Below are 12,991 nucleotides of genomic sequence, written 5' to 3'. Positions count from 1 at the left end.
GCTAAGCATTCAAAATGTAACAAGTACTTTGTGGTGTCAGGAAAAATGTATGGGGTAAAAAGTACATTATTTTCTTTAGGAATGTAGTGAAATGAAAGAAAAAGTTGTCAAAAATATAAATAGTAAAGTACAGATACCCCAAAAAACTACAATACGTAAGTAGCACTTTAAAGTATCTTTACTTAAGTACTTTACAACATTGGGGACCAAATACTTAACTTTTTACTACTTTAATACACATAAGTGAATTTGTCCCAATACTTTTAGTCCCTTAAAACCGGGGCACTATGCACAAAAAGTGCTACAATTTCGAAACCCAATATGGATTGAAATACCCTCAAATTAAAGCTGACAGTCTGCACTTTAACCTCAAAGTCATTGTATAATTTCAAAGTTCTGGAGTACAGAGCCAAAACAACAAAAAATCTGTCACTATCCCAATACTTTTGGAGCTCATTATCATTACACTTAAGCACACTATTAAAAGAGTACTTCAATTTCATACGCTTCATTTGCAATATAGTTCATTAATTCAAAATACACTTGTAATTGTTTTTAAGTTGAGGCATTCCCAGTAAAGCATTAAAACAATCAAGCAACCCAGAAAAGTGCTAAAAATAGCCCATATTAACATGCAGCCTGAGAAACAAGGTCTATGAAGTCAATAACTTGCTTGTAACAGATGACATTCATATCTCTGAAACTCACTTAGATAATACCTTTGATGATACAGTGGTAGCAATACATGGTTATAGCATCTACCGAAAAGACAGAAATGCAACAGGGGCAGGAACCACATTCCTGTAAAGCTTAGAGACGATCTAACGTTAAATACTGTTGAAGTAATATGGCTACAGGTTCATCTGCCTCACCTAAAGCCCATTCTGGTGGGAAGCTGCTATAGACCACCAAGTGCTAACATTCAGTATCTGGATAATATGTGTGAAATGCTTGATAATGTATGTGATATCAACAGAGAAGTATATTTTCTGGGTGATTTAAATATTGACTGGCTATCATCATGCTGCCCACTCAGGAAAAAACTTCAAACTGTAACCAGTGCCTGCAACCTGGATCAGGTTGCCAGTCAACCTACCAGGGTAGTTACAAACAGCACATTAATTAAATCATCAACATGTATTGATAACATTTTTACTAACGCTGCAGATATTTGCTTTAAAGCGGTATCCAAATCCATAGGATGTAGTGGTCACAATATAATAGCCACATCTAGGAAAACCAAAGTTCCGAAGGCTGGGCCTAATATAATGTATAAGAGGTCATACAAGAAGTTTTGTAGTGATTCATCTGTTTATGATGTAAAAAATATTTGCTGGTCTGTGGTGTGTAATGAGGAGCAACCAGATGCTGCACTTGACACATTTATGAAATTGCTTATTCCAGTTACTAATAAGCACGCACTCATTAAGAAAATGACCTTAAAAACTGTTAAATCCCCTTGGATTGATGAGGAATTGAAAAATGGTATGGTTGAGAGGGATGAGGCAAAAGGTATGGCAAATAAGTCTGGCTGCCCAACTGATTGGCAAACATACTGCAAATTAAGAAATCATGTGACTAAACTAAATAAAAATAAACTAAACTATGAAACAAAGTTAAATTATATAAAGAACGATAGTAAAAAGCGTTGTGGCACCTTAAATGACATTTGAATCAGATGGCTTATTCATCACAAAGCCCACTGATACTGCCAACTACTTTAATTACTTTTTCATTGGCAAGATAAGCAAACTTAGGGATGACATGCCAGCAACAAACGCTGACACTACACATCCAAGTATATTGGACCAAATTATGAAAGACAAGCATTGTACTTCTGAATTCCGTAAAGTCAGTGTGGAAGAAGTGAAGAAATTATGGTTGTCTATGAACAATGACAAGCCACCAGGGTCTGACAATCTGGATGGAAATTTACTGAGGATAATAGCAGAACATATTACCACTTCTATTTGCCACATCTTCAATTTAAGCCTACTAGAAAGTGTGTGCCCTCAGGCCTGGAGGGAAGCTAAAGTTATTCCGCTACCCAAGAAAAGGAAAGCCCCCTTTACTGGCTAAAATACCAACCCTTAGTAAACTTCTGGAAAAAATAGTGTTTGACCAGATACAATGTTATTTCACAGTAAACAAATTGACAACAGACTTTCAGCACACTTATAAGGAAGGACACTCAACAAACACAGCACTTACACAAATAACTGAGGAGATGATTGTGGACTACAGAAAAAAGAGGACAGAGCACACCCCCATTCTCATCGACGGGGCTGCAGTGGAGCAGGTTGAGAGCTTCAAGTTCCTTGGTGTCCACATCAACAAACTAACATGGTCCAAGCACACCAAGACAGTCATAAAGAGGGCACAACAAAACCTATTCCCCGTCAGGAGACTGAAAAGACTTGCCATGGGTCCTCAGATCCTCAAAAGGTTCTACAGCTGCAACATCGAGAGCATCCTGACTGGTTGCATCACTGCCTGGTATGGCAACTGCTCGGCCTCCGACCGCAAAGCACTACAGAGAGTAGTGCGAACGGCCCAGCACATCACAGGGGCCAAGCTACCTGCCATCCAGGAGCTCTATACCAGGCGGTGTCAGAGGCTTCCCTAAAAATTGTCAAAGACTACAGCCACCCTAGTCATAGGCTGTTCTCTCTGCCACCGCACGGCAAGCAGTACCTGAGCGCCAAGTCTAGGTCCAAGAGGCTTCTAAACAGCTTCTAACCCCAAGCCATAAGACTCCTGAACATCTAATCAAATGCCTTCCCAGAATACTTGCATTGCCCCCCTCCCCCTCTTTTACACCACTGCTACTCTCTGTTGTTATCATGTATGCATAGTCACTTCAATAACTCTACCTACATGTACATATTACCTCAACCAACCGGTGCCCCCACACAATGACTCTGTACCTGTACCCCCCTGTATATAGTCTCGCTATTGTTATTTTACTGCTGCTCTTTAATTACTTGTTACTTTTATTTCTTAATCTTATCCGTATTTTTTTTAAATGCATTGTTGGTTAGGGGCTCGTAAGTAAGCATTTCACTAAGGTCTACACCTGTTGTATTCGGCGCATGTGACTGATACAATTTGATTTGATTTGATTTGGCTGAGAGAAATTGATGATAAAATGATTGTGGGGGCTATCTTGTCAGACTTCAGTGCAGCTTTTGACATTATCAATCATAGTCTGCTGCTGGAAAAACGTATTTGTTATGGCTTTACACCCCCTGCTATAATGTGGATAAAGAATTACCTGTCTAACAGAACACAGAGGGTGTTCTTTAATGGAAGCCTCTCCAACATAATCCAGGTAGAATAAGGGCTTCCCCAGGGCAGCTGTCTAGGGCTCTTACTTTTTTCAATCTTTACTAACAATATGCCACTGGCTTTGAGTAAAGCCAGTGTGTTTATGTATGCGGATGACTCAACACTATACACGTCATCTACTACAGGGAGTGAAATCCCGGAAACACTTCAAATCAAATCAAATGTTATTTGTCACATACACATGGTTAGCAGATGTTAATGCAAGTGTAGCGAAATGCTGTGCTTCTAGTTCCGACAGTGCAGTAATATCTAACAAGTAATCTAACAATTTCACAACAACTACCTTATACACACAAGTGTAAAGGAATTAATAAGAATATGTACATAAAAAATATATATGAATGAGCGATGGCCGAACGGCATAGGCAAGATGCAGTAGATGGTATAGAGTACAGTATATACATTTGAGATGAGTATGTAAACATTATATAAAGTGGCATAGTTTAAAGTGACTAGTGATACATTTATAGCATCCAATTTTGAATTATTAAAGTGGCTAGAGATTGAGTCAGTATGTTGGCAGCAGCCACTCAATGTTAGTGATGGCTGTTTAACAGTCTGATGGCCTTGAGATAAAAGCTGTTTTTCAGCCTCTCGGTCCCAGCTTTGATGCACCTGTACTGACCTCGCCTTCTGGATGGTAGCTGGGTGAACAGGCAGTGGCTGTGTTGGTTGTTGTCCTTGATTATCTTTTTGGCCTTCCTGTGACATTGGGTGCTGTAGGTGTCCTGGAGGGCGGGTAGTTTGCCCCCGGTGATGTGTTGTGCAGACCGCACCACCCTCTGGAGAGCATTGCGGTTGTGGATGGTGCAGTTGCCATACCAGGCGGTGATACAGCTTGACAGGATGCTCTCATTTGTGCATCTGTAAAGGTTTGTGATGGTTTTAGGTGACAACCCAAAAGTTTTCAGCCTCCTGAGGTTGAAGAGGCGCTGTTGCGCCTTCTTCACCACACTGTCTGTGTGGGTGGACCATTTCAGTTTGTCCGTGATGTGTACGCAGAGGAACTTTCCACCTTCTCCACTGCTGTCCCGTCGATGTGGATAGGGGGATGCTCCCTCTGCTCTTTCCTGAAGTCCACGATCATCTCCTTTGTTTTGTTGACATTGAGTGAGAGGTTGATTTCCTGACACCACACTCCAAGTGCCCTCACCTCCTCCCTATAGGCTGTCTCGTCATTGTTGATAATCAAGCCTACTACTGTTGTGTCGTCTGCAAACTTGATGATCGAGTTGGAGGCAGTCATAGGTGAACAGGGAGCACAGGAGGGGGCTGAGCACGCACCCTTGTGGGGCCTCAGTGTTGAGGAGCAGCGAAGTGGAGATGTTGTTTCCTACCTTCACCACCTGGGAGAGGTCAGGAAGTCCAGGACCCAATTGCACAGGGCAAGGTTGAGACCCAGGGCCTCAAGCTTAATGATGAGCTTGGAGGGTACTATGGTGTTGAATGCTGAGCTGTAGTCAATGAACAGCATTCTTACATAGGTATTCCTCTTGTCCAGATGGGATAGGGCAATGGGCAGTGTGCAGTGCCTTCTTGGATACAGGAACAATGGTGGCCATCTTGAAGCATGTGAGGACAGCAGACTGGGAATAGGGAGAGATTGAATATGTCTGTAAACACACCAGCCAACTGGTCTGCGCACCCTCTGAGTACGCGGCTAGGGATGCCGTCTGGGCCGGCAGCCTTGCGAGGGTTAACACATTTAAATGTCTTACTCACGTCGGCCACTGAGAAGGAGAGCCCACAGTCCGCGTCGGTGGCACTGTATTATCCTCAAAGCGGGCAAAGAAGGTGTTTAGTTTGTCTGGAAGCAAGACGTCGGTGTCCGTGACGTGGCTGGTTTTATTTTTGTAGTCCGGGATTGTCTGTATACCCTGTCACAAAGGTCTCGTGTCTGAGCTGTTGAATTGCGACTCCACTTTGTCTCTATACTGACATTTTTCTTGTTTGATTGCCTTGCAGAGGGAATAACTACACTGTTTGTATTCAGCCATATTCCCAGTCACCTTTCCATGGTTAAACGCGGTGGTTCACGCTTTCAGTTTTGTGCGAATGCCGACATCTATCCATGGTTTCTGGTTCGGTTAAGTTTTGTCTGTGTCATCCCCATCCTGTCCGTCTCTCTCATTGTCATTGTCTGACCCTGTCAGTTCAGTGTCCTGCTCTCAATCATTATTATTGTTGGGGTCTTCTGACAGTTCAGTGTCCTGCTATTAGAGCAAACAACAGATTTTTACTGGTAAAATCATCTTCCAAAATATACAATAAAATAAACATGGACATTAAGCACAAAAACAACTACTTATGTGAGAAAGTGTTCAAATGAGCGCCACAGCCGCTAACTTCTACCAAACAGCCTGTCTCAATTAAAGACTGATTAATGGAAACAGGTGAAAGTAAAGACAGCTTGATTATAGTTGTTTTTCATATTTCTCTATTATAATTAACATATGTTGGATTGAGAACTTGGCAACCTACCACCTCAGAATGTCCACTCCACTCTACCCTGAATCTCCCTCTCTGTTGTTGTTGGTATTGCTGGGGTCAAGTACTGGCAGTTCAGTGGCCTGCTATCAGAGCAAACAAAAGACAATGTTCAACAACAGAGCAGTGTGTGTTAAGGGCCAGTTAGGGGCCAAGCTATCCATCATTCCGAACCAGTCAGACACATACCTGATTCCACGAACCAATGTCTCAATTCAATACTAACTTTAGCTAGTTAACTATAGCTAAGCTAACGTTACCAACAAGCCACCAAATTGGCTATACCTAGCAGTCTCAATGGATTTAAAACATCTTCACGATCGGTGTCCCGTCCACAGGACAGTTGAGCTAATGTAGGCTAATACGATTAGCATGAGGTTGTAAGTAACAACAAAATTTCCCAGGACATAGACATATCTGATATTGGCAGAAAGCTTAAATTCTTGTTAATCTAACTGCACTGTCCAATTTACAGTAGCTATTACAGTGAAATAATACCATGCTATTGTTTGAGGAGAGTGCACAGTTTTGAACTTGAAAAGATATTAATAAATCAATTAGACACATTTGGGCAGTCTTGATACAACATTTTGAACAGAAATACAATGGTTCATTGGATCAGACTAAAACTTTTCCCATACACTGCTGCCATCTAGTGGCCAAAATCAAAATTGCAAATGGGCTTGAATAATACATTATGGCCTATTTTTGCATTTCAAAGATGATGGTACAAAAAAATATATTTTTTATTTTTATTATCTTTTACCATATCTAATGTGTTATTTTCTCATACATTCCTTTCACATTTCCACAAACTTCAAAGTGTTTCCTTTCAAATGGTTTCAAGAATATGCATATCCTTGCTTAAGGGCCTGAGCTACAGGCAGTTAGATTTGGGTATATAATTTTAGGCAAAAAAAATTAAAAAAGGGGTGGATCCTTAAGCGGTTTAAGTATGACCAATTATGCTGGGTATGCGAGGGATGGGAGCCTCAATATCCCTCATACACATTTTATATCTCCCCTTTTCTGCCGTGGTTCCTCTGGATCAGTCTAACATTATTGTTATGCATCAGCCACAAGAGCAGGAGAAAGAGCGTGCCACTTGAGTGTCAAGAGCTCCAGACATTCTACACTGCTGCGAGATGCAAACATAAACACTATCAATTGTCAATGGTCTGTTTCCAACTGTCAGCTGTCACCTGTACCGGTATGATTATTTGAATTTGTTGTATAAAAGTGATAATGCCCGAGAAGCCGGTGTTTGGCAAACTGTGCCAATATATCCTCCAAACACCGGCTTCTCGGGCATTATCACTTTTATACAACAAATTCAAATAATGATTGACATATTTTGATTAAAAATGTTATTTTGATGAATGTATTCATACTATTTCATCTTTCCACAAGATATAGTCCCGACAAAAATCTAGGGTTGCTACACAAGCCGGCTGGTCGTTCATTCCATCAGTTCGGTTGCCAGAGACAGACAGTGAGATAATGTCTAGATGCTTTTTATAGTAGAGTTTATAAATTGCCTGGCTGGACTGATGAGACAGTGGATTACGCAGTCAGATGAAACAGATTAAATTAGCATTTTAATGTCATAGATTTAACCGATGGTAACTTGTGGAATAGACACCGGCTGGAATGCGGATTTAACCAATCAGCATTCAGGATTAAACTCACCCATTGTATAATTAAGCAATAATGCACGAGGGGTGTGTAGTATATGGCCAATATACCACGGCTAAGGGCTGTTCTTAAGCACAACGCAACATGGAGTGCCTGCATATAGACCTTAGCCATGGTATATTGGCCATATACCACAAACCCCCGAGGTGCCTTATTGCTATTATAAACTGGTTACCAACTTAGTAATTAGAGCAGTAAAAATAAACGTTTTGTCATACACGTGATATACGGTCTGATATACTACGGCTGTCAGACAATCAGCATTAAGGGCTCAAACCACTCAGTTTATAATTGTAGATAACATTAGGAAGGTACGGTGGAAATAGGAAACAAAATACTTTCGTAGATGACTATGAAGACAATTAAGAAAAATTCAACAACGAGGACAGGGATTCCTCCACAGAGCTCCTTGTAAATTGGCCCAATGGCAAACAGGGGACGTTGCCAAATGTGGCCTGGATTCAGTATTTTGATTGGCAAATAGTCAACTTAGCTATATTGGACAAATTTATCAGTTGTTTATAAGTTAACAATAATTCCCTAGGTAGCTAGCTAGCTATGTTAGCGAACCTAAGCTATCAAGCTAACATTAATTAAATCAAATTGTATTAGTCACATGTGCCAAATACAACAGGTTAGACCTTACACTGAAATGCTTACTTACGAGCCCCTAACCAACAATGCAGTTTTAAAAAATACAGATAAGAATAAGAGATAAAAGTAACAAGTAATTAAAGAACAGCAGTGAAATAACAATAGCGAGACTGTATACAGGGGGGGTACCGATACAGAGTCAATGTGCGGGGGCACCGGTTATTTGAGGTAGTATGTACATGTAGGTAGAGTTATTAAAGTGACTATGCATAGATGACAACAAAGAGTAGCAGTGGTGTAAAGAAGGGGTGAGAGGGGGTACTGCAAATAGTTTGGGTAGCCATTTGACTAGATGTTCAGGAGTCTTATGGCTTGGGGGTAGAAGCTGTTTAGAAGCCTCTGGGACCTAGACTTGGCGCTCAGGTACTGCTTGCCGTGCAGTAGCAGAGAAAACAGTCTATGACTAGGTTGGCTGGAGTCTTTGACAATTTTTAGGGCCAACCTCTGACACTGCCTGGTATAGAGGTCCTGGATGGCAGGAAGCTTGGCCCCTGTGATGTACAGGGCCGTTCGCACTACCCTCTGTAGTGCCTTGCGGTCGGAGGCCGAGCAGTTGCCATACCAGGCAGTGATGCAACCAGTCAGGATGCTCTCAATGGTGCAGCTGTAGAACCTTTTGAGGATCTGAGGACCCATGCCAAATCTTTTCAGTCTCCTGAAGGGGAATAGGTTTTGTTGTGCCCTCTTCACGACTGTCTTGGTGTGCTTGGACCATGTTAGTTTGTTGGTGATGTGGACACCAAGGAACTTGAAGCTCTCAACCTGCTCCACTACAGCCACGTCGATGAGAATGGGGGCATGCTCGGTCCTCTTTTTCCTGTAGTCCACAATCATCTCCTTTGTCTTGATCACGTTGAGGTAGAGGTTGTTGTCCTGGCACCACATGGCCAGGTCTCTGACCTCCTCCCTATAGGCTGTCTCATCGTTGTTGGTGATCAGGCCTACCACTGTTGTGTCATCGGCAAATTTAATGATGGTGTTGGAGTCGTGCCTGGCCGTGCAGTCATGAATGAACAGGGAGTACAGGAAGGGCCCCGGTGTTGAGGATCAGCGTGGCGGATGTGTTGTTACCTAACCTTGCCACCTGGGCGTGGCCCGTCAGGAAGTCCAGGATCCAGTTGCATAGAGAAGTGTTTAGTCCCAGGGACCTTAGCTTATTGATGAGCTTTGAGGGCACTATGGTGTTGAACGCTGAGCTGTAGTCAATGAATAGCATTCTCACATAGGTGTTCCTTTTGTCCAGGTGGGAAAGGGCAGTGTGGAGTGCAATGGAGATTGCATCATCTGTGGATCTGTTGGGGCGGTATGAAAATTGGAGTGGGTCTAGGGTTTCTGGGATGATGGTGTTGATTTGAGCCATGACCAGCCTTTCAAAGCACCTCATGGCTACAGACGTGAGTGCTACGGGTCGGTAGTCGTTTAGGCAGGTTACCTTAGTGTTTTTGGGCACAGGGACTACGGTGGTCTGCTTGAAACATGTTAGTATTAGAGACTCAGACATGGAGAGGTTGAAAATGTCAGTGAAGACACTTGCCAGTTGGTCATGCTCGCAGTACACATCCTGGTAATCTGTCTGGCCCTGGGGCCTTGTGAATGTTGACCTGTTTAAAGGTCTTACACATCGGCTGCGGAGAGCGTGATCACACAGTCTTCCGGAACAGCTGGTGCACTCATGTATGTTTCAGTGTTATTTGCCTCGAAGTGAGCATAGAAGTAGTTTAGCTCGTCTGGTAGGCTCGTGTCACTGGGCAGCTCTCAGCTGTGCTTCCCTTTGTAGTCTGTAATGGTTTGCAAGCCCTGCCACATCCGACGAGTGTCAGAGCCGGTGTAGTACGATTCTGTATTGACGCTTTGCCTGTTTGATGGTTCGTCAGAAGGCATAGCGGGATTTCTTCCAAGCTTCCGGGTTAGAGTCTCGCTCCTTGAAAGCGGCAGCTCTAGCCTTTAGCACAGTGCGGATGCTGCCTGTAATCCATGGCTTCTGGTTGGGATATGTACATACAGTCACTTGAGGACAACGTCATCAATGCACTTATTGATGAAGCCAATGACTGATGTGGTGTACTCCTCAATGTCATCGGAGGAATCCCGGAACATATTCCAGTCTGTGCTAGCAAAACAGTCCTGTAGCTTAGCATCTACTTCATCTGACCACTTTTTTATTGATCTAGTCACTGGTGCTACCTGCTTTAATTTCTGCTTGTAAGCAGGAATCAGGAGGGTAGAATTATGGTCCGATTTGCCAAATGGAGGGCGAGGGAGTGTGTCGAGTATAGGTGGTTATTTTCTTTTTCCTCTGGTTGCAAATTTAACATGATGATAGAAATTTGGTAAAACGGATTTAAGTTTCCCTGCATTAAAGTCCCTGGCTACTAGGAACGCCGCCTCTGGGTGAACGTTTTCTTGTTTGCTTATGGTGGAATACAGCTCATTCAATGTTGTCTTAGTGTCAGCCTCTGATTGTGGTGGTATGTAAACAGCTACAAAGAATACAGATGAAAACTCTCTCGGTAGGTAATATGGTCTATAGCTTATCATGAGATGCTCTACCTCACGCGAGCAATAGCTCGAGACTTCCTTAGATATTGTGCACCAGCTGTTGTTTACAAAAATACATAGACCGCCGCTCCTTGTCTTACCAGACGCCGCTGTTCTATCCTGCCGGTACATCGTCTAACCAGCCAGCTGTATTTTGATTTTGTCGTCGTTCAACCACGACTCCGTGAAGCATAAGATGTTACCGTTTTTAATGTCCTGTTGGTAGTTTAATCTTCTGCATAACTTGGCAATTTTATTGTCCAAAGATTGCACGTTTGCTAGCAGAATGGAGTGGGGGTTTATTTGATCGCCTACGAATTCTCAGAAGGCAGCCCGACCTTCGCCCCATCTTTCTCCACCTCCTCTTCACTCGGGGCCTGTTCCCAAGGAAGCAGTGTATCCTTTGCGTCGGGCTCGTCAGAGTCGTGAAAGGAAAAAGAGGATTCTGCTAGTCCGTGGTGAGTAATCACAGTCCTGATGTCTAGAAGTTATTTTCGGTCATAAGAGACGGTAGGCGCAACGTTATGTACAAATTAGTAAAAAAATAAGTTACGAACAAAAACACACAATCAGCTGGGGGCACATAAAATGTCTGTCATCCTCTCCGGCGCCATCTTACGGTATGCAAAGTGAAGTGGTTCTGACAGCATTTTAACTACGTTGCAGATATGATACAAACAGACAATCATGTCAATAAAAAATATCAAATTCCCAGTTTATGCTACAAAACGAACTTCATAAGAGGTTTTAAAAATAGGCTCTATTTGACTCAAAATTCCATGACGTAGAGTAAAGCATTGTTGGCAGAATAGATGGATAAAGTTCAATGCATAATTAATATAATTCACCAATACATTTTTTGGTAATCCAATCAATATTGCTATCAGGTTGTAAATCACAGCTGGCCTGGTACATTGTTTGCTGCCTCCATCTATTCGGGATGGACTGTTTCAGTTTCAATTACTCAAAACAATTGACATTATGGACTAATGTAACTAAGGCTGGGAATGTCAATACAATCAAACTAGCAAGCGCAATGAGGTGAATACGTTACTGTCTTTTAATACCAATATGTCACTATGTTAATGTCACGGTTCAGTAGCAGGTTAGTGAACACAACAGCTAAGGTAACTAGCTATATGAGTTGATCCAAGTCCAATCACTACACAGACTCCCAATGTCTTATATAAACCCTGGATTGCTGATGCTACGTACTGGCCATTAAGAGGCTTTGAAGCCATCAGTTGGCCGTAATGGCGCTCCCTAGTAGGAGCAGTCCTCCATAGGAATGAATGGAATTCTACAGTATTTCAATTAAATGTTTCAAGGACAGAACTGCATGTATTGAAGTCAGTGGTGTAAAGTACTACTTAAGTCGTTTTTTGGTGTATCTGTACTTTACTTCACTATTTATATTTTTGACAACTTTTACTTCACTACATTCCTAAAGAAAAGAATGTACTTTTTACTCTATATTTTCCCTGACACCCAAAAGTACTCGTTACATTTTGAATGCTTAGCAGGACAGGAAAATGGTTCAATTCACACCCTTATCAAGATAACATCCCTGGTCATCTCTACTGCCTCTGATCTGGCAGTCACTAAACACAAATGCTTTGTTTCTATATACATGATGTCTGCGTGTTGGTGTGTCCCTGGCTGTCTGTAAATTAAAAAAACACATTGTGCCATCTGGTTTGCTTAATATATGGATTTTGAAATAATTTATACTTTTACTTTTGATACTTAAGTATATTTAAAACCAAATACTTTTTGACTTTTACTGAAGTAGTATATTACTGGGTGACTTTCACTTTAGTCATTTTCTATTAAAGTATCTTTACTTTTACTCAAGTGGAATTTGGGTACTTTTTCCACCAATGCCAATAGGCTAACCTGGTGAATTTTAACATCAGGCAAATCAAATTAGCATGAAGCAGGGCCGGCGCCAGAACGAAGTAGTTGGACAGTGGCGGCTAAAGAAATTAGCTTATGGAACTCAAAAGATAGCCTATAGACTAATGCAGCAGTAGCCTAGGCCCATAACTTCCATCAACTAAGTAAAACACATAACATTAAAGCCGACAAATAAAAACAATAGAAAATATCCTGATGAAAATACTGGTTATTTCAATCGCATTGATCTCTGTGCTCCGCCTGTCTGCCTTCCTTTCTGTCTGTCTTGACTTGCAACTTGAACTATCACTAGTGAAGTGCAACGTATCAACTCAGCAGGTTGGCATGTTCTGGCGCTTGCGCTCCATGGACA

This window comes from Salmo trutta, chromosome 2 (assembly GCF_901001165.1).
Source record: "Salmo trutta chromosome 2, fSalTru1.1, whole genome shotgun sequence".
Taxonomy (NCBI): domain Eukaryota; kingdom Metazoa; phylum Chordata; class Actinopteri; order Salmoniformes; family Salmonidae; genus Salmo; species Salmo trutta.
This window is presented reverse-complemented; position numbering follows the sequence as displayed.